The 22,865-nt window shown below is 45.2% G+C and overlaps 2 long non-coding RNA genes across 2 annotated transcripts; one reads left to right on the top strand and one right to left on the bottom strand.

The window, feature by feature from the left end:
• Window positions 1-229: 229 nt before the first annotated feature.
• Window positions 230-13,958, bottom strand: LOC309870977. The gene is made up of 3 exons (XR_014314918.1): window positions 13,763-13,958; window positions 11,662-13,310; window positions 230-1,017 (listed from the first exon to the last, which is right to left on the bottom strand). It is a non-coding gene; the product is annotated as an uncharacterized lncRNA (long non-coding RNA).
• Window positions 13,093-22,146, top strand: LOC309870978. Its single transcript, XR_014314919.1, has 4 exons — window positions 13,093-13,227; window positions 16,444-16,665; window positions 17,813-17,897; window positions 21,981-22,146. It is a non-coding gene; the product is annotated as an uncharacterized lncRNA (long non-coding RNA).
• The last annotated feature ends 719 nt before the right edge of the window (window positions 22,147-22,865 follow it).

Here is a 22,865-nt window from a genome sequence, read left to right as displayed (position 1 = left end):
CCCGAGGGAGACTGGCCATAGAACACCTTAAATTAGAAGTCTTAAAAAATGTGCTAGGGATCCCTGTCGCCCTGGCTGGCTTTGGGTGTGGTTCTTTCCAACGGAGGATGATTGGTAGAGTGTTTCCAGCCCTGTAATTCTACTTGTGATGAGGTAGAATTAAAGCCGAAATGGGAGTTCATCAATTGCCTCGTTGGTGAATAATAGAGTTTAAATCTCCTCAAAAAAAAAAAAAAAGTTAAATACGAAATCATATTAAAATTCATAGCCATCTGCCTTCAACGATCTAATTTAAAAATTCAGCACAATTAATTTTTAATCCTAGGTCAGTTTTCCCACTCCCACCTGTCTCTCTCCTCAGCGCCTCCTCCATCAAACAGTCAGTGTGTACTTCGAGAACTCGAGACCATTTTAAATATTAACTGGAGCCACCCAAATCCAGGAAGATGAATCCACACGCACTTCTTCTCTTCCGTCTATTATTACTAGTATGGTTGCTCACATGGTTCTAAATGCAGTTCTGGTTAAAAATAAATTCTGTAAACTAGGAATGTGGGGTGTGTCTGCCTCCATAAAAATCCCTTTGTTCTCTGTGCAGAATCGAGCAGAGATGCAGGAGTAGAAAGCAGGGTTGTATTTCAGGAAAAGATCCCAGGCGAGGCTTTGGCATCTGTCTTTCTGTTAGCAGGAGGGGTCCCTGAGTCTTGGGAGAGATTGGGATGCTTCAGGGTTTTCCAGCAGAGACTGCTTGACTTCCTTCTCTGACTGCTCAGTTTGGAAGGGAAGAAATTCCACAAGAGAGGGTATAGGAATAGACTTGAGCATGGCCTGCTAAAGCCAGGAAGCTGACATGATCAAGCATCCTCCAGGAAGGAGCAGGCAGGCCAGGCCTGAATCAGCTAAGTCTGGAAGCTGCTATTGGCTCCTTGAGAGGCCAGCACCCTTTGGGAGAGAAGCTCTTCTGGTGGAGATCCTCTGCTGGTAAAGTCCTCTCCTTTGCATGAATTGAACCACGCACTTAAAAAAAAAAAAAAAAAGATTTTATTTATTTATTTGAGAGAGAAAGAGAGGGCATGAGAGGAGAGAGGTCAGGGGGAAAAGCAGACTCCCTGCCGAGCAGGGAGCCCTATGTGGGACTCGATCCCAGGACTCCAGGATCATGACCTGAGCCGAAGACAGTCGCTTAACCAACTGAGCCACACAGGCACCCCATCCATGCACATTTTTAATGAGGTTCTCTCTCCTCAACACTGGAGTCCTCATCTTCTAGGACAGACCCTCTCAGCCCTGGGGGCAGGAAGGCCAGGGTTCTAGCCCTGAACCTTGTAGAGAGGACGAGGAGCAGGGCAGTGAATCCTGGGGGTATGGTGGACTATGTTCAGTGAAAGCAGAAACCAGAGAGGGTTGCCACCGGTTTGACGCCATTTTAAACCAACCCCTGCATTGTGCACCGTCCAAGACTGTTTGGCAGCCGAAAGGTCGTGGATCCAAAGGGCCGCTCACAACAGTATAGAGCCAAAAAGGAGAAAAGTGATAGGTTTTAAAAGCAGCTATCTGTGAAGGCTGAAATGTGTCTTTAGTACAAATTCAGTAGTGATCACCTGTGCTGGAGCCAGTGTTGGTCCCTAAGACCTTCTGAAGAGACCACCGTTGGCTCTTTAACAACCCATCTCAGCTGTGTGACTGGGGAGACTGTAGTGTTGAGGGTTCAGTATTTGCCATTATGTGGCCCCTTGCAAGAAGGTGAGCTGGAGATGGGTTCTCTCTCTTTCTTTCCATTTTCTTTTTAACTTTTTTTCTGATGGGCAACAACAGTGTAGGGCTCGATCCCAGGACCCTAGAATCATGACCTGAGCCAAAGGCAGATGCTTAACCGACTGAGCTACCCAGGCGTCCCTCTCTCTTTCTTTTTAAATCAACTCTACACCCAACAAGGGGCTCAACTTCACAACCCCAAGACCAAGAGTAGCATGCTCTCCTGACTGAGCCAGCCAGGTGCCCCAGGAGCTAGCTTCTTAAATGGAGATAAAAAGCTGTGATTAGAGAATGGCCCATTTGGGGAAAATGAAGCCAATGATGGGAAATGGGCTGCATCTTAGGCGGAGTCTCCTTCTTTAGTGAGTCCTGAGTTAGAGGCCATTTGGGGGCTGAAAACTCAGAATGTCAGCTAAATTTGGCCTCTGCAAAGAGAAATTAGGTCACAAGTGCAATCTTTTGACCAAAAGTACTGCAAAGAAACAAAATTTAAAGTAGTTGCTGCTAGTGAACAAACAAGGTAATCATTAATATCAGGAAAAACAAAAAGTAACAAAGAAAAATAATAGTACACTACTATGTTCTTTTTTCTTTGCACATGTGTAATAATGTAAACACAAGTTTTTTTAAAACTATTTTATTTGTTTGACAGAGAGAGATCACAAGTAGGCAGAGAGGCAGGCAGAGAGAGATGGAGAAGCAGGCTCCCCGCAGAGCAGAGAGCCTGATGCGGGGCTCAATCCCAGGACCCTGAGATCATGACCTGAGCTGAAGGCAGAGGCTTAACCCACTGAGCCACCCAGGCACCCCACCAAACACTAATTTAACCAAAAATTATAATATGATGAGGTAGGGAGGACTAGGGAAGGGATGGCTGAAAAGAGCACTAAATCCAAATTTACCAATACAGGAACTAAAAGAGAATGGCCTATGTGGATTATTCAAAATATGGCAATGTGTCCACACCAGAAAAAAGCCAGGAAGACTTAGGGGTCTGAGAGGGAATGAGGAGGGAGACTGCCACAGTTCGCTGGACTTTTAGTATTATTTGACTTTTTTTTTTTTGAAGATTTTATTTATTTATTTGAGAGAGTGAGAGCATGAGGTGGGGAGGAATGGAGAGGCAGAGGGGAAGCAGACTCCCCACTGAGCGGGAAACCCGAAGTGGGGCTCAGTCCCAGGACCCCAAGATTGTGACCTCCGCCAGAGGCAGATGCTTAACCGACTGAGCCAGCCAGGCACCCCTATTACTTGACTTTTTAAATCACATGCATGTGTTCGTTAAAAGATTTTATTTATTTATTTGAGAGAGAGAAAGTGAGAGAGAGAGCATGGGAGGGGAGAAGGTCAGAGGGAGAAGCAGACTCCACGTGGAGTTGGGAGCCCGAAACAGGACTCGATCCCAGGACTCCCGGATCATGACCGGAGCCAAAGGCAGTTGCTTAACCAACTGAGCCCCATTAAAACAATTTTTAAGTGGTGTTACTCCAAAAGGACAAGACAGAACAGAACATCATTTCAGGTAAAAGTGTGTTGAAAAGACAAATGAACTTCAAGCTCTAAATATCCTGGATAACGAGGACAGTCAGAAAGCAAGAGGAAGGCCTAAACCTCCCTTAGTTGATTTATGCACAGTTTGATAACAGTTAAGTTGAATAAAAAGGGTCCTTAGTTCCTACCTAGATCTTGCATAATTTTAAAACCTATTGATTCTGTAGTATTTACAAGAGAATGAATTAAAACCTCCTTTAAAATGACATAGTTTGGAGGGGTGCCTTGGTGGCTCAGTGGGTTAAAACCTCTGCCTTCGGCTCAGGTCATGATCCCAGGGTCCTGGGATCCAGCCCTGCATTGGGCTCTCTGCTCAGCAGGGAGCCTGCTTTCCCCTACACCCTGCTGCCTGCCTACTTGTGATCTCTCTCTCTCTCTCTCTGTCAAGTAAATAAATAAATATTTTTTAAAAAGATTTTGTTTATTTACTTGACAGAGATAGAGCACAAGTAGGCAGAGCCACAAGCAGAGGGAGAGGGAGAAGCAGGCTCTCCACTGAGCAGAAAGCCTGATGCAGGGCTCTATCCCAGAACTCTGGGATCACGACCTAAGCCAAAATCAGCCACTTAGCCCACTAAGACACCCAGGCACCCCAATAAATAAGATCTTTAAAAAAACAGATTAAGAAAAAAAAAAGACTGTGCACCTGGGCGGTTCAGTTGGTTATGCAACTGCCTTCAGGTCAGGTCATGATCCCAGAGTACCAGGATCGAGTCCCTCAATGGGCCCCCAGCTCCATGGGGGATCGGCTTCTCCCTCTGACCTTCCCTCCTCTCGTGCTCTCTCTTTCAAATAAATAAATAAATAATATATATTTTTTAAAGATTTATTTTATTTTATTTATTTGACAGACAGAGATCACAAGTAGGCAGAGAGGCAGGCAGAGAGAGAGGAGGAGGCAGGCTCCCCGCTGAGCAGGGAGCCCGAGGTAGGGCTCGATCCTGGAACCCTGGGATCATGACCTGAGCCAAAGCCAGAGGTTTTAATCTACTGAGCCACCCAGGTGCCCCAATAAATAAAAAAATCTTAAAAAAGAAATAAAAGGGGGCACCTGGGTGGCTCAGTGGGTTGGGCCTCTGCTTCGGCTCAGGTCATGATCCCAGGGTCCTGGGATCGAGCCCCGCAACAGGCTCTCTGCTCAGCGGGGAGCCTGCTTCTCCATCTCTCTCAGCCTGCCTCTCTGCCTGCTTGTGATCTCTGTCAAATAAATAAATAAAATCTTTAAAAAAAAAAAAAAAAGGTAGTTTAAAGACATGCTGAGTGAACCATATTCTATAGATCTGCCTCTTTAACTGTCCATACAGGAAGAGAGCCTGACGGGGTGTGGGGGGCAAGCATCCATACACTTCATCGTTATTCACCAAATACCATCTGAAGAGCCAGCATACTGGCTATAAGACTTGAGACTATGATTGCCATGGACTCCATCCATTTCTTTATTCCCAGCTCTCTTGCAAAAATGTATAATGTGAAGGAACCTGCCAAAACAGGTCTTTGGGTGGCAGGTGAGACTATTTAAGCAAACTTGCTGAGACCTTGAGTGCACGACCAGTGTTGAATGGACCTTCACACTTTACACCAGGTTCTTTAATCTCAGCACTACTAACATTCCGGGTCAGATAATTCTTTGTCCCGGGGTTTACACTGCGCATGGTGGGGTGTTTAGCAGTGGCCTCAAGTACGACATGCCGGTGGCATCCCTCCTCCTCAGTCGTGACAATCAAACACTGTCGTTGGTAGCTCAAAGACTTAGGCCTCGTCTATATTACTAACTCTGCAGCAAAGAACATCTAAACAGTGATTAAAATTTATTATATACCATTCTGCATCTGATAACTGAGACACGTTAAGGGAGAAGTTTCTCCGTAAAGTATAATTAGGCTATGTAAATAACCTAAGTATTTTTAAATCTGGAATAAAATTGAAAACGAAAAGAATCTCATCCTGACATTCTGACACGCCGGTTAGATCTTTCTCCGGGGAGGAGACTCTAGTTCCCCACATCTCTATAATCTCCCCCTCACCTGAGCTTGCTTCAGCTTTCAAGAAAGCTGGAGTAGAACTCATGAGACCTTTGAGTGGGCAGAAGGCACTCCAGTACGGATTCCCTGGCCAGAGTGGGGAGGACTAGGTCTGAGACATAAACAGCTGCTTCATCATCAAAGCCTCCTCCTGCCAGAGAACAGGCTTTCATGAGAACTCAGGCTCATTGTGTGAAAATTCAGATGACTGAACTATAATTAGCTCGATTAGTCAACATTTTAATTCATAGGATTCTGGCTTTGATGTGCTCCTTTCTCACAGAATCAAAGCTAATAATTCTGGAATCGTAATTGGGAGCCGAGTGCCAGCTTGAAGCTTGGGGAACTCCCTCACCTTCTTGGCGAGCCCTGCTTCCGAGATGGTGCTTCCTGGCCATGAATGAACCCGGCCCAGCCACCTCCACCTTGCCCTTTGGCTCCTTGCTTCAGAGGACATTTCCTGAGCATCTCCTCTCTGTGAGTCAAAATCGCCAGCATTTACGTTCTAAATTTGCAGTGGTTGACATTAAGCTATGAGGTCAGTCCCTCCAAAGCCTGAGTGCTCAATAGGTATTAGTAGGTGCTTCATAAACACTTTTTTTGGATGTTGTTAAACAAACAGCAGAGCAGATCATTGGTTGGTTGTCTATCCAATAACCATCCCTCCTGTGTCAGGAATAGAAGTTGACTGAAACAACCAATTACAGTGATTGTCTTTTTGTTCAAACATAAGCACATGAAATCATTCTGGTTGATGAGAAATGAGAAGTATGCTGGCTGGCTTCTCAGAAAGATCCCCTTACTTAAACAGGCATACACAGGAAGAGACGGTCCTCTCCCACTGTTGGATGTGGTTGTGTTTCTAAGTGACATCTAGAACTGTGCCCATTATCTTGAAAGCATGAGGAAGACGACTGGGGAATAGAGCAGATAGGCTGGAAGAACGTGTAGCCTCTATGACATTGTTAAGCTATGGATCAGTCCTCCCTGAGGCTGCCTCCAGATTTCTTAAGTAGAGGATACATTTTCCTTACTCTTTTGTTTTCCCCCCGAAGATTTTATTTATTTATTTGACAGACAGAGATCATAAGTAGGTAGAGAGGCAGGCAGAGAGAGAGAGGGGGAAGCACGCTCCCTGCTGAGCAGAAAGCCCGATGTGGGGCTCGATCCCAGGACCCTGAGATCATGACCTGAGCCAAAGGCAGAGACTTAACCCACTGAGCCACCCAAACGCTCCCATTTTCCTTACTCTTAAGTTCAGTTGGATTGTCTGCACTTAGAGTTGAAAGCATCCTAGTTGATAGAACTGACTCGCCAGATTTTTTTTTTTTTTGTGTATAGAAAGGGATTTAGGTAAAAGGCTAGCCTAATGGGCCCTTTATCATACCAGCCAGTGCTTACCAAGTACCAACCATGCACATGTGCAGAAACCATATGAACACTGACTCTGATCCCTGCAATAACTCCACGAGGTGATTTTTATTATTTGCATTTCAAAGACAGGGAAACGGAGACTCTGAGCACACGGAAATCACTGGTGACTATGCCGCTCACATTCAAACGCACATCTAATATGACTCCGTGCTTTTCTCTACATTCTACTTCTTTTTAAAATTTTTTAAAAAGATTTTTTTTTTTTTTTATTTGAGAGAGAGGAAGAGCATGCACGAGTAAGGAGACAGGCAGAGGGAGAGAATCTCAAGCAGACTCCCCCCTGAGCACGGAGTCCCAAACAGTACTCGATCTCACAACCCTGAGATCGTGACCGGAGCCAAAACCAAGTGTTGGACACTCAACCAACCGAGTTTACTCTACATTCTATTTCTCATTAGCTTCCCAAAGACATGGTGCAAGAGATGAGGATGAGGAAGTCTACTTGGCTCAAGGGTGTGGGATGGAAGGAGCAGAAAACCCATCTCCTAAAACTGTCTCAATGGGGAACGAAACCACCATCCTCACCCGAAACATCTCTTACCAGGGACCCCGGATGCTGCTTCCAGCAAGAAGGAGGAATGGGAAACCCTCAGATATTTTGCCACTGGAGCTCTAGACTGATCCTGCAAACTTGGCCATGACACAATGTATGAAGGCTGAAGACCACCACTGGCATCTCTCAAGTATTTCTTTTTTTCCCCCAAGTATTTCTCACTCCATCCTCTCATCCTCATGATGTAGTCTCTGAAGACAAGATTAAAAAGAGCCACTTCCTGTCTTTGTCTCATCCATTCCCATTCCCTCTTTGCCCTAACACTTTCTTCCAGTACACAAAAACAAGGCACCCAGGACCGACAAAGAATAGTGATGCTAAGTTCTTGGACTACATACTGGTCCCAAGTCTGCTCTGGGTTTTCTCAAGAGAGGATTCTGGCAAAGGTCTGGAATGTACTATAGATTGAGTTTTATGTTCTGGAGACCATATAGGACATGAGTAGGGCAGGGTAAGGGCTTCTGCACAGAGCCTTGTTGGGGCATGGCCTCGCCTCATATGACCCTGACCGAGAAAATGAATGAATTCCTCCTCCTCCCTGCTTCCATTGTCTTCCCTTGTAAAACAGGAATAATAAGGGCCAGTTGACCATAAAAATGCGAAGATGAATGTCAGCTTCTGACTGCTGTGAGCTGCCAGGGTTGTGGGGTGGGATGACAGAGCTTATCCTGCACCATCTCCCACTGCTCCTCCCTGGCTACCTTCCCCTTTCCAACTCCCATCAACTTCATGCTTCCAATGATCAGCAAAGATGGAAGTTTCCTCACATTTCCTGAGTGCTGTGAAGAACTGCTAAGTGAGCTCATCTCTCCATACTACACACCCCAAGGGCTCTAGAGGAGTAGGCTTGCTGGCCCAGCACACTGACAAACCTGGAGAGGCCAGAGGGGATCTCTGCAGATCCTCGGAAACTGAGGCAAGAAGATGTGTCAACACAGAGTGTTGTCCCAGTGGGCCAAATGCAGCTGAGGGGTTGAGAGAGATAAAAAGGTGTCGTTAGATGACGCAATGTGGAGGTTATTGTTGACGGAGAAGAGTGGCCTGGGAGAACAATTTGGGGCTGAGATGCTAATGGATCCATTGAGGAGAGAAAAGGAGGGAAGAAGTGTTTATAGACAACTCTCGGAAGGAATTTTGCTATGGGACCAGAGAAATGGAAGTTGCGAGATTGAAGAATTTAAGATAAGAGACATTAGAGCATCTTTCTTTAAAAAGATCTTATTTATTTATTTGTTAAGGGAGAGAGCACACAAGCAGGCAGAGCGGCAGGCAGAGGGAGAAGCAGGCTCCCTGCTGAGCGGGGAGCCAGATGCGGGACTTGATTCCAGGACCCTGGGATCATGCCCTGAGCCGAAGCAGATGCTTAACCCACTGAGCCACCCAGGCCTCCCAAGTTATTAGAGCATCTTTGTATGCTGATGAGATTACTCCTTTCCAGAGGGAGAAACTGTCAATGCTGGAGAGAGCACTGATGTTTACAGAAGGGGAGCCTTTAGGAAGGGGAGCAATGGGGGGAACTTGATTCTTCCAGCATGAGATCTTTCTGGCAACTTCACTTGCTCTGGTCTTCTGACGGACATCTGCTCTGTGTGCCCTCAAGTGGCAGCCTAATCAAGGACAGGGCCAAGAAGTACTGGGAGGATTCTATGCCTCCCTTAGCTTTCCATGCTGGTCCTGGCATCCAAGCTGTGGCAACTTGCTTCAGGGTTTGCTTTCTGATTTCCCAATGCATCGTCCCCAAGGGCTCCAGCCCTTGAATCTGCCCTGTATTTTTCAAAGGTCAAAAATTTTCAAAGGCCTGATCTTCCTCAGTAATAAAAAACTGAAAATGGGCCGGCCATTTGCATTCATGGACTCATTTACTCCTACTGTCCAACCTTACAGAGGGGGAAAGTTAGGCTTGGGGATGTTAAATGAACTGCCAGAGGTCATACATCTGGTTGGTGGAGGAGCTGGGATTCGAACCCAGGCCATCTGGCTTCCTGAGCCCACCTCTTCCACTCCCTAGCCGGTCCGCCCCCACCCCCAACTCGCCCCACCCAATTCTGTTTCTTCTCTTTAGCCCTTCTCCCAGAAGGCCTAGGATCTTTCCTGCCAACAGAACCCTTGTGGCTTATTGTGTCTCAGAAGGCCCTAAGTTGGCGGGGGGGCCCTCAACCTCATTCTGTAGTGCCAGGACCCCCTCTCCCCCCACAGAACATCCCGGAGCCCTTGCAATGAGAGGTCATTCTGATTCACCTGTGACTGGTCCTGTACCCATGAGGAACACTGCCCACGCAAGGAGAGAGGACTCAGAGCTGCTGCTTTCCTGCCTTCCTATTTATATCAGGCCAGACCCGGGCAGGAAACAGATGGCACACTCAAGTTGGGTAATTTGAAGAAAGTTGAATAAAGGGGCTATTTACAAAGGTGTGGGCAGGATGCAGGGAAACCACAGAGGCAGGGCAAGAAGTAACAGCTACTTGACCACCCCAAGGCCTAAAGGGGCGAGGGGCGGTATGGTCACCGAGACCTGTAGCTGGCTGCCTGTGTGCTTAGAGTGACCTGACCAGAGTGGCCACCGTGAGAAAAGGGATGCAGCCAGGCCCAGGATGCAGCCAGGCCCCACCCAGGCCACCCTCCCACTTCCCCTTCCCTCTGTTCTCCCATCTGGGACACCCGCTGGCTAAACCCAACCAGAAGCCAAAGGGCGAGCAAGGGAAGACACTGACAAGGTCTGTAGCACAGACCAGGGTGGGGAAGGATGGAGAGTGGATCTTGAAGGGCAAACAGAAGTATATACCATATAACCAACTTATCTAGGGTGGTGGTGAAGAACGTGGGGGCTCTGGAGCCAGGCTGCCTGACTTCAAGTGCCAGTGCCTCTTACAGGCCACGGGACCCTGGGCAAGTTACTTGACCTCTCTATGCATCAGTTTTTTCATCTGTCACGTGGGGATTGTAACCCGAACCTCACAAAGTTATAACGAGCATTCATGCTTAGTGGATCTCAATTAGAGATAACACAAGTAAAGCACTTAGCATACAGGAAGTACTCAATAAATGCTAACCCCTTTCCTCTCTCACCTCCTTCAGGTAAAATGTGTGGGGATGAGGCCCTATACTTTGTTTGTGGCAGCATTAGATGTAGTCCATAAATACTGCTAGGCTGATGGCTGGAGGGTCATCCGCTCCTTGGAGGCTTCCAAACATCCTCCAAGTGACCTGTCCACTCCTCCGTCCTTGTAGCCTGCAGCAGTTACTGCGGCTTAAAAAAGTTCTTGCTGGAATCGCCGGCACCGTTCTCTCTCCTTTCACGGGTGGTTGCAAGGTTACAAAATTCTTTGCTTATAATTTATTAATCCATATGCTTGTTTTATGCTAAGTCTCTATTTGTTTCATAGCTAACAAAAAGTTCTTTAGAATCTCCTTTAAATTTTGTATAACCCTAAAAATTTTAAAAATTTCATTGTTTGCTTTCTCTCCATTGGCTCTGCCCTGTGATCAGGATGGATTTGAATCATCAACCAGGTTCGTGACAAGGGGCATTTAAAAGGGCACCTGGGTGGCTCAGTCGTTAAGCGACTGCCTTTGGCTCCAGTTACGATCCCAGGGTCCTAAGATCGAGCTCTGCATAGGGGCCCCTGCTTGGTGGGAAGCCTGCTTCTCCCTCTCCCACTCCCCCTGCTTGGGTTCCCTCTCTTGCTGTGTCTCTCTCTGTCAAATGAATAAAATCTTAAAAAAAATAAAAATAGAAAGACGAGTTTATGGTTGATAAGTGGTCCTGGGGCTGTCTGTTTTTTCCTATTTGGATATCACCTCCTATTCACAGACGCAGGAAACCGAAGGTGAGCCTACATCTTGTCCAATAGCAAGCAGCTCTAGGGAATGCTCCTACTGGAGGCAGCTATGTTATGCTCCCTACTCCTGAACCTTCTCTGGAGAATTCCATGGTTCAAATCCTTGCCCTTCAATGCACCATTTGACCCTGAGCAAGTGTCTCCCTTTTTCCTCTTTCCACCTCCCTCCATCTCCTTAGAGCCCCAGAATGCTTGGGATGCCGGGTCCCCTTGTCCACCAAGCAAATCTGCCATTGTTGCCAAACCCTGTTCCCAACCCACTTTTTTAAGGTTTTATTGATTTATTTGAGAAAGAGCCAGAGAGAAAGAACACAAGTTGGGGAGCAGGAGAGAGAGAGGGAGAAGCAGACTCTCCCGCCGAGCAGGGAGCCTGATGCTGGGCTCGATCCCATCACAACCTGAGCCAAAAGGAGACTCTTAGCTGACTGAACCACCCAGGCGCACCACCCGCCCCAACCCTCTCTTAAGTAGACACCCAAGTGGAAGTATGCTTTTCCAAATTACTTACCTGACATTCTTCTTTTCTATTGAAAATCTCTTTCAGAGCTTCTCTCAGCATGTGCTTGCCAAAAGGAATGAAAATTCTCTATGAGATAAACACCATGAAAACTCAAAGTTCTGCAGTGGCAGGAAACCGTGACTTTCCTTGTTTTTATAACCTTATATTGCCCGCCTGAGTAACTGACACAGATCAGGTGCTCAAAAAATGGTTGTTGCCTCCACCTGAAGAGAATTTTCCTTCCCTTCCTGCCCACGTGAAAACCATCTATCTCTTCAGGCCGATGCCGTCACTCCGGGGGACTGCAGAAGGACCTGAGGGAGAGGGACTCTGCCCTCTCCGGGAGGCACTTTCTATATGTAGCAGCAGGAGTGCTAAAAGGATGAGCTGGGAGGTAGACAGAGAGGAACAGGCATTTAAAAAAACTTTGAGGCTCATTTATTTTTAACAGTATAGATTTTCTCTTGCTTTCTTTGAGCATATGATGTGTCTACCCTCTTCTTGTAAAGGATTGTGTAACTGCGGACTTCTATTTGTTTATTTTGCCTCATGCACAGTCATTGGCAAACTCTGGAACCTTCCATCCTCTACCCGCCAAAGCTGGCGCAGAACGAGCAGAAACTCCAAGGCTTCTGATGTTTTACTGGTGCTCAAACGATCCAGGCCTGGAGATGACAGAGTGAGCTAGGCCCTTTTAGCTCCTCTGGGCCTCACCTGTCCTCATCAGTAGCTGGGTAGCATGGGAGTAAGAAATAAGCAATACTTGTTGTTGGCTTGAAAAGTTCCAGCCTGTGAAATGTGGGATCTATGAGACATTCAGATCCAATTCCTGTGCGAAGGCATCTGAGGCAGGTGCCTCTGGGAGGCCCAGAGCTTCAAGGTGTCCCCCCACAGTGAATCAGGACACAGATTGGCCAAATCAGCTGTTTTCCTTATGCCTCCAAGTTCCAAAGTCCAAATGTTTTCCTGCTGAGTAATTATTTTATAAAGGGGAAAGGGAAGTGCGAAAGGCAGACTCCTCCTGCGGGCTCTCTGATGGCTCTGGAGATGTCACCCAGATACCACTGTAGTGTCTGGCCTCCCCGCTCTCCCTAGTTCCAAATCTAAAATGACCCCAAAACAAGCCCATAGCACCTACCAAGGCGCAGCTTTCGCCTCTCCTAAAGATGAAATTCCAAGTGTTTGCAAGTAAATACTCCCCGCAGCAAAATTTCATTGTCAAGAAGGACATCGTGCTTGTCCGGACGCCCACAAGAAGGGCGTTTTGCCAAAACGAATGGGAAATCATTGGCCCAATTAACATCCTGTGATCTTAGATCTAAAAATGACCCGGAGCCGAGTAAACAAGGTGACGTAAGCGGCCAGGCGGGGAGCGGCTCTCTACTGCCACCTGGAGGATAGCGTTTGCATTGGCGCGGAGGCTCTGGGAGGCGGGGAAGCGCACCTCCGCCCGCTGTTAGGACTTGGTGACAACCGGCTCCAGGTGGGCAACCCCGGGGAGGGGAAGAAAAACACGGAGGAGCCCAAACAGAGAGCAAGGACGGTCCTCCGCGACCTTGGCTAGAGGAAAACGAGGTCTGTGTGATCCGGGCCTTTGGACGTCGTGGCGTTGACCCTTGCTGCATGGCTTCCTCCTTGGACTCGGGCCCCATGAACTCCTGCTAGAAAAAATCATGGCTTAAAACGAGTGGGACCTGGAGACCCCTGACAAAACAGCTGGCAGTTTCTGAAAGGAGAAGCAGTGACATGGCCACGCCAATTTAAACACAGGGCTACCAGATTTTCTGTTTTACTTTGGGCTTGGCAGGGACTTCATGGGGGAGGGAGCGCAGGAGTGTAACAGTCCTAATTTACTTTCTTGTCAGGCTAATGTGAGAAGGAGGCTGCAGAGCTTTCTGCATTATGCAACCGGCATGCTGGGAGATGCCCCAGAAATACGCTGGGGGCTAGCAGAAGGTCAAGGGAGCGTTATTACCCTCCCCCTCGCCCCCCGCAGGTGATCCAAAAGGAAAAGGAGAGTTGATTTTCCGCTTGATAAAAAACGAAAACAAAACAAAACAAAACCCAGTTTGCTTTGGGGTTAGTCAGTTTTTGCTTCGCTGCAGCCCACCTCAAAAGTCTCCGTGGCTGGGGACAAGACACATTTCTTTTTCTTGGTCCTGGGTCTGCTGGTGTGATCTCGGCTGGGCTCCATCCGGCAGGCTGAGCGAGGCTGGACTCTTGGCTGAGGGTCGGATAAATGGTTCCATGTGGTTCTGTTTCCGGACCCAGGATGAAAGGACAAAGGCTACCTGAGGCATGCTGTCCTGGCAGAGGGTGTTACCTGTTCAAGGGGTCAAGCAGAACAGGCAAATATATTTGGAGCCTCTGTGTGTCATGTCAGCTAATATTCCATTGGCTGAGGCCAGCCTAACATCAGTGGGGGTGGAGTGGGGGGGGTCATACTCTGCTGACTCTAGCAGGCTAATCTAGACTGGGATTTAACGAATGGGTCACCGGCTTCCCACTGCTTCCCCCCCCACCAAAGATTTTATTTATTTATTTGACACAGATCACAAGTAGGCAGAGCAGCAGGCAGAGAGAAGGGGGAGGGAAGCAGGCTCCCCGCTGAGCAGAGAGCCCCATGCGGGGCTCAATCCCAGGACCCTGAGATCGTGGCCTGAGCAGAAGGCAGAGCCTTAACCCTCTGAGCCACCCAGGCGCCCCTAGACCATCTGCTTCTTGTGGAAGAATTGCAAAATGAGGATGGCCTACATAATCGTTAAGCAGTATCGGTGGTCCTCAGCATGAATTGTTTTGCCCAACAGATACTTTTTTTTTAAGTTTGTTATTATTATTATCATTTTGTAATCTCTACACCCAACAGTGCGGCTCTAACGCACAACCCTGAGATCAAGAGTCCCATGATCCTGACTGAGCCAGCCAGGCACCTGCCTAATAGATACTTTCCATTTTTATTCACATCTATAACTTATGACCATATGTATTCATAATGGATAAGGGAGACAATACCCTTGTATATGCCTGGTCTACTTTGTGACATTCTGTTTCATGACAAGGTATACTTAAAACTCCCTGTGCCAGGGTGCCTGGGTGCCTCGGTGGCTCAGTTGGTTATGTGTCGACTTCAGAGTCCCACTTTAGGCTCCCTGCTCAGAGGGGAGTCTGCTTCTCCCTCTGCTTGTGATCTTTTCCTCACTCTCTCTCTCTCTCAAATAAATAAAATTTTTTAAAAAAAGGAAAAGAAACTCCTGGTGCCAAGAAGTCAGAGTTACCTATGCAGATATCACCTGTGGAATGAAACAACGGGGAGAGATTCTTTGAGGAGCAGCATGGTATGCTGAGAAGAGCGCTAGACTTGAGAATCAAGAGACCTGGGTTTCTAGTCTGGATTCTGCCAGGGTTGGAATTTGGGAAGGGGCACCAGGAACCAGCAACCAGGTGCTTTTCAAGTCTTGCTGAGAAGCTTGGCCTTAGTCCTGTGCACTAGAGCACAATAGGATCAGTTCAGGTTGTTTTTTGTTTTTTTTTTTTAAGTCTTTTTGGCAACAGTGTGGAGGGTGGATTGAAGGAGGAAAAACTGGATTGGAGGCAAGGAGATGAGCTAGGATATCGTCCAGGTGAAGGCAATGAGGGCAGAGACCAGGAAGGAAGCCCTGGAGATGGAAAAAGGGATGAATAAAGAACCTTAAGAAGCAGAACTGACAGGAAGAACTTGAAGACAATTGATTATGGGGAGAAGAAAGACAAGGGCCGGGGCGGGGTGGGGCGGCGGGTATCAAAAATGAATCGAGGGTCCAGAGGGCATCACCTGCATAGTGGTAAAAGTTGTTTCTCAAAGTCTTTATTTTTTTTTTTTTAAGATTTTATCTATTTATTTGACAGCGATCACAAGGAGAGAGGGCTGGCAGAGAGAGAGCAGGCTCCCTGCTGAGCAGAGAGCCCAGTGTGGGGCTGGATCCCAGGACCCTGAGGTCATGACCTGAGCTGAAGGCAGCGGCTTTAACCCACTGAGCCACCCAGGCGCCCCTCTCACAGTCTTTCTTACAGCTGTGTACATGTATCTGTGCATGGGTTGACAGGCATTGTAAAATGCAGTACTTTCCAGAACTGGTGCAGAAAAATCATACACACTTCAGCCACTGTCAATCCTTATTCACAATCTTTGCTCTGTTCAAACATGGGCACCATTAATACTCAGTATTGTTCTTTCTTTCCTTAAAGATTTTATTTTTAAGTAATCTCTACACCCAACGTGGGCTTTAAACCCACAATCCCGAGATCAAGAGTCCCATGCTCCACCTACTGAGGGGGCCAGGCACCCCCAGCATTGTTCTTTAAATGAAGTCATTTATTTAACCCAAACACTTCCTGCAGGCTTATCCTTAAAAACCATATGTGGGATCATGACTTTGTTGGGGCAGTTATGTATGGATACATAATGAAACAAATACAAGGCCGTTATAATTTCAAATGAGTTTGTATACTACCTAAAAATATTATTTCCCATGGCCAAGGTTGTGTGCAGGCCAGACTTAGGGAACCCCTGTCGCAGGCAATAGCTAAAGCAACTAGGACTACACAGATTTTGCTTTCTCTGCCCTCTTGTTAGTTTCCATTCACATTGTATCAGTGTCCAGTCCTGGATGGCAGGTCTGGTCTTTGCATCCATCAGTTGGCAAGGCTTTGCCCTGCAGACAGTGACCTTTAGTAGAGCTGGGCTGGAGGTTGTCATCCAGACAAATGGGGGCTGACCTGGAATGTCTCTTTAGCTCAGTGTCTCACATCCAGAGCCTCTGAAAGCCAATGCAAGAGCAGCCAAGCCAAATGAGCTCGGTCCCACTCACCCTGCAGACGAGAGTGTAAACGGTGCCCTGGGATCTCCCTTTGCTTCCAGTGTTCCCCTGATGTTCTTCTGGAAGCCACGCACAGGGGTCTGAATGCGGAGGGTGACAGCTTCATCTTGTTTCGTTCACTTTCAATGCATAAAGAGCTCTAGAGACTGTTTTCAAGGTAAAGTTGAATTAATTCTCCTCTCATGGGCTGGCAGCCACGAGGCTGGTCACTGAATTTCTCTGAGACTCAGTTTCCCCCTGCAAAATGGGGCTGTGGGCTGATGGTCTGGAGACTGTCTCCCTTTCACATCTTAACTGGGCTCAACAGTTTGGGGACATTTATGCTTCTTCTTTCAACTCCTTATACCAGTCTTTGCCCATTTTTTATAATATTGTTTGTTCCTATATATAAAATTTACTATGGTCATTGTGTTTTATGCATATTTTTTCATATTCTTTTGTCATTAATATTGCACATTTCCTCCCAGTATTAGTTCAGCCTCGTTTCTGCGAAATAAGGAGACATTTTAATTTTTGCTGTGGAGACATTTTAACTTAAAAAAAAGAGAGAAAGAAAAAATCCCCAACTGACAGTCTTTCCTTTGAGAATTTCTGCTTGAAAAGAACTTCCTTACTCTAAGATTATAAAAATACACACTCAGTTTATCTTCTGGAATTTTAATGGATTCACTTATTTTATGTTCAAATTTTTAGACCTTCTAAATGGATTTTATATGAAGAGTCAGATAGAGATTTTATTTTTCTTTATTTTCTTTTTCAAACAGGTACCCCATTTATCGAATAATCTTTTACATACAGATTTGAAAATATGCTCTTTATGAAATTTTTAGAAATCATACGTTATATACTTCTGGTAGTAAAAGCTATTGTGCATTATACCATGGCATATTTTAACTATTGTACTAATGGACCTATTATTTTTATTTAGATCTTAAAACCATAGCAACAATATTTATTTCCAACCTTCCTGCATCCACTTTAATGTATTTAAACACTTACCATAAGTTATCACTATAATGACCGACCATCTATAAAAACTCTCAGAAGGGGCAGTCTTCTCTTTTCCATCATGGTAATTAGTAATGGTAATCATAGCAATTAGTATTAGTAAAATATGAATCATCATTGTAAAGAACTCAGTTGCTATGATTTGGGGGGAAGCAGGACTTGGACCTATGCATGTTATTCCAGATACCAGAGTTCCTGTGCAAACTAGGAAGTTAGAGTCGTTTTCTCCCTGGGGTGTCCCCTCCCTGCTCCAAGTACCCACTGTTCTCTCCTTCTCACTACTTCACTCCCTCTAGGAGAATCGACTCTCAGATCTTCATTCACACTGAGGTGTTGATGACTGGTTACTGTCCAACACAGCTATCCTCATTAGAGTGTGAGGTATGTGGAAATTAACTTGTTACTAATAATAGAATACTGAAGTTTGAAATACTTTACTTTTTAATCAATCTCAGCTGACTCAGTGTTTTTTCCCGGAAATGAATTCTCCTGATCCTATTTGCATTCTCCTTTTGTGAGAGAGAGAGAAGGTGTGCTGGTAATTGTCTGTAACCTCTTTCTCACAATCCATTGGGATATAACAATGTTCCGTTCATAGACAGGGCCAACTGCAACTGTCACTGAGTTGAGCTTATGTGGTTGCTTTCATTTTCTTTTTAATGTTGTCCCCGGACAAATTTTCTCTTTTAAAGATTTTATTTATTTATTTGACAGAGACTACAAGTGGCAGAGAGGCAGACAGAGAGAGAGGGAAGCAGACCCCCTGCCGAGCAGAGAGCCTGATGCGAGGCTCGATCCCAGGACTCTGGGATCATGACCTGAGCCGAAGGCAGAGGCTTAACCCACTGAGCCACCCAGGTGCCCCTGTCCCCGGATAATTTTTAATAACATCCCCAAATCTGTATTGCAAGCAAAGAAGAATGATGCCAGGAACATATTAGTTAGTAAAATTACAAAAATCACTTAATGAAAGATAGATAAGGCGAGGATACCAATGTACTGTTATTCACATTGGATACTCAGTAAATATTTGTTAAATGAATATTTAAAACTCATTAAAATCTGTGTTTCTGTAGTTAATAAATGAAACCGGGTTTGTTTATGCTTTTCTGAAATATTCACTCACCCTTTCCCTCTCTCTTTTAATAAAATCTCTGATATAAAAACAATAGTTTCAAAAAATTTTTCAAAATAAAGTTTCATATTCTTTTAAAAATAACAAATATTTTTCATCATAAAATCATCTATTTTAGAATAAAAAAGTCCGAGTGATGGACTAAGACATACAAGACAAGAGAACGGTAATGTTTGAGGGTAGAAGCATGTCAACTAGCCTCTAAATTTTTGTCTAGCATCTCTGGCCTCAGGAATATCGGGCTTTATCCTGTAAAACACATTTATGAATACCTCATACTTTAGAAATATTTTCAATAGTGTTTGCTTTATTTCTTTGCCTGCTCCCTGGGAGTTATTTTGTCTGTTAAATAAAATAAAACTGGGATCTCTGATAGGAGTAAGTCTTTGCCATCCAAAATGAGGATAATTTTGAGAAACAAAAATTTGAGGATTGAGAGTCTAAGCTAATGTTCTCAATATCTCACACACACATGCACGCACACGCACGCACACATGGCACCTCAGAGCCTTAAATTAGAGGGACGAGGCCCCAAGAGTAAAATGGAGGCACTAGCCAACACAGTGAGCCTCTGACTCACTGCTCTGTGGGCAGTCCCCAGCCTCTGTCCCCTTGCAGAGTCAGCCCCCGCTGAGCATCTCTGTGTTTTTGCGCTCCAGGTGCCATTTCTGTTTGCAGGAAGGAAAGTGGAGCTGGGCCCATTCCTGGGAGCCACTGACCGAGTACTGCTTCTACCAGCTGGGTAGAATATAGACAACCCTTCCTTCCCCAGCCTGCTCCCCCTGCTACTCCTCCTGCCATCAAAGAGGAGGATAATTGAGGTCTCGCTGGCTTGCGGGAGGCATCAAGTATTCACCTCAGGGTACCTTCCAGGGGATTCAGTGACTTGGGATTTTGGTTCCTACTCCCCAAGCAGTTTTCTCGGCACAAAAGGTTTTCAGTTCTTTTAAATTCATCTAAGGACACAAACTATGCAGAGCAGTCAGGATATAAGCCATGTGAGCAACAAATAACAAAGCACTAATTGCATCTAGTGGGCATAGAGTTTCAGTGACTTCATGTTGGCTAAATATAGGCGAACACTTGGTGTGTTGTGCATGCCAGCAGGAACCATGATGCAATTATCCCCTCCCTTTGATGGAGGGGGAGGACCCGGGTCAGAAGGCAAGAATGAGATTGCCTAATAAACAGTCACTTGTGATGGTCCCAACTCCGCTTGTGTCCAAGGTTTGTACATGCATACACACAATAAAACAAAGCAAACACGACTACACAGCTTTGATTTTTTTTAAAAGATTTTATTTATTTATTTATTTATTTATTTATTTGTCAGAGAGAGAGAGAGAGAGAGCACAAGCCAACAGACTGGCAGGCAGAGGCAGAGAGAGAAGCAGGCTCCTGGCTGAACAGGGATCCCGATGAGGGACTTGATCCCAGGAATCTGGAATAACGACCTGAGCCCAAGGCAGCTGCTAAACTGACTGAGTCTCCCAGGCGTCCTGACTACACAGCTTTAAAACAATATAAATACTCAGCTTCTGACCAGGGTTAAAGATAATGGTCTTGCTTTAAATTTTAATTATTTCAATTTCTTTTTTTTTTTAATTTTTATTTATTTTTAAAATTTATTTTCAGTGTTCCAGAATTCATTGTTTATTTCAATTTTCTTTTAAATCTTTATTATATAAGAAATTCACATCCACCTTAGAAAATTTAGAAAAAAGAATTAACAACTAATTCTTATCGAGCGCTTAACAGGTGCTAGTCACTCCCTGCAGTAGAGGCTTTCCAAAATCAACTCATTTAATTCTAACAATAACTCTCTGAGCTAGGGCACAATCATTATTCCTGTTTAAGAACTGAAAAAGAACAAGGATGAGTTCTGTAACTTGTTCCAGGTCCCCTACTTAGAAAAGCGAAGACTGGGAATTGAACTCAAGTGCCCCTGATAAAGAATTTCACGCCCTTGAACTCTAGACCGGTGGTGCTCAAGAGATATATACTGTGAGCCATGTCCATATGCAGAATTTTCTAGTAGCGACATTAAAAGAAGTAAAAAGAAACAAGTGAGATTACCTTTGATAATGTTTTATTTAGCCCAGGGCATCCAAAATAGAATCATTTCAACATTCAATCAGTATAAAAATAAACTAAATGAGATACTTCACATTCTTCTTTTCATACTAAGCCTTGGTAACTCAGTACGTGTTTTACACTTACTTCTTGGCCAGGACAAGACAAATTGCAAGAGCTCAACGGACATGTATCCAGTGGCTACCGTACTGGGCAGTGCAGACAGAGAACACTGCCATCATGACAGACAGTTCTAGCCGACAGTGCTGCTCTAGGTCATGTTGACAGTCAAAACAGGAAAAAGTCACCTATAAACTCCCCATCTATTCAACATATCATGGCCTTTCCCCATTCTGCGTATGTTTTTACATGCATAAATATGTCTTCCAACAGATGAAGGTCCCACACTGTGAATATCGTTTTAATCCATTTATTTCCTTAATGATAGTGTGCCACCCTCCAGTGGTTTTGTCTCCCTGTATAAAGGTGAGGCAGTGCTGATGTGCTGAAAATAACATGGGACTTGGGAGTCACAGGACTCCATCGTTTTCCTTCCGGGTGATACTGGACAAGCTATTCTCTATTATCTCATGTGAGGATTAAACAGGATAACATATGTAAAAAGCGTTTTATAAATGAAGGCTCTTTTTTAAAAATTTTTATTTATTTATTTATTTTAAAAAAGATTTTATTTATTTGACAGACGGAGATCACAAGTAGGCAGAGAAGCAGGCAGAGAGAGAGAGAGAGAGGAGGAAGCAGGCTCCCTGCTGAGCAGAAAGCCAGATGTGGGGCTCAATCCCAGGACCCTGGGATCATGACCTGGGCTGGAGGCAGAGGCTTTAATCCACTGAGCCTCCCAGGCACCCCTAAAAAAATTTATTTTTAAGTAAAGTTCTACACCCAGTGTGGGGCTTAAACTCATGACCCTGAGCCTAAGAGTCACTTGTTCTACTGACTGAGTCAGCTAGGTACCCAAATGCAGGGTCCTTTAGAGGCACAGCTAGTTCTTCATATATATATATAGAGAGAGAGAGAAAGAGAGAGAGAGTGTGTGTGTGTGTGAGTGTGCGTGCGTGCACACACGCACACACGTGCACATGCCTGCTATGAGATCATACTACAGAAATTTCAACAACCAAGCCAAAGATTTGCACTCCCAACCCAAGCAGAGTTTTTACCGGTCATTGATAACTAGCATTTTTTTTTTCCCAAAGTAAGTGGATTTCTCTTGCTCTTTCCCTCCCTCTTTACAGATGAATTTTGAGATGTTCTTCTAGGCTGGACAGAAGTTGCTGCATGAGGAAGAAGAATATCTATTTCTCCACCACCATGGTTTGCCCTAAAGGAAGAAAACTCTGCAGCCCACCACGGGAAGAGTAGGTTTTAAGTACAAGGGAAGAAAACAATCATGATTCTGTATCTCTACACGTGGATGGACAGCAGCTCACACTCTCCAATCAGTAAGGAATCTATAAAAATCTGAATTTTCATAGGGTCTGGTGAAATGAATGTAGCCGGGCTCAAGATACACCACCCCCAAATATGGCACCTTGGAATTCTGGCTATTTTAAGCTGAAGAAGAAAGAATGAAAATAAATACAAAGAGCATCAGTGAGGTTTAGGACAACTTTGAGCAACCCGATATATTTATAGTTGCTCTCTCTGAAAGGGGGTGGGGGGGAAATCTATTTGAAGAAATAATGACAGAAAAACTTCCAATTTGGTTAAACTATAAACCCACAGATCCAAAAAACTTAATAAACCCCAGTACAAGAAACATGAAGAAAGCTACATCTGCAATGTTTCAAGTTGAGTAAATATGCATTATTTACCCTATATATGTAAGGCTGGACATAAATTTAAAATTAAGGGGGAAAAAAATCTGTCCTCCACTAGCTAAGAAAACCTTAGTAGCCCCTTGACTGTCTTCCTGGGTATAATGGAGGACTCAAGAAAATTCAAAATAGTTTCTGTCTTCAAGTAGGTTTAAGCTACCTGGGTGCATTAATGTGGGAAACACTATTCCTTAACTCCACAATATCCATTCTCTCTTCTTCCATTGCTGGCGGACAACCCCTGGTTGTGTCCAAACATCTGCCTCTTTTCCACACGACTCCGGAAGGAAAGACCCATCTGCA

This window comes from Mustela nivalis, assembly GCF_964662115.1.
Source record: "Mustela nivalis genome assembly, chromosome: 8".
In the NCBI taxonomy this organism is placed as follows: domain Eukaryota; kingdom Metazoa; phylum Chordata; class Mammalia; order Carnivora; family Mustelidae; genus Mustela; species Mustela nivalis.
The sequence above is the reverse complement of the archived record's forward strand: the minus strand, read 5'-3'. Positions and strand labels throughout refer to the sequence as shown.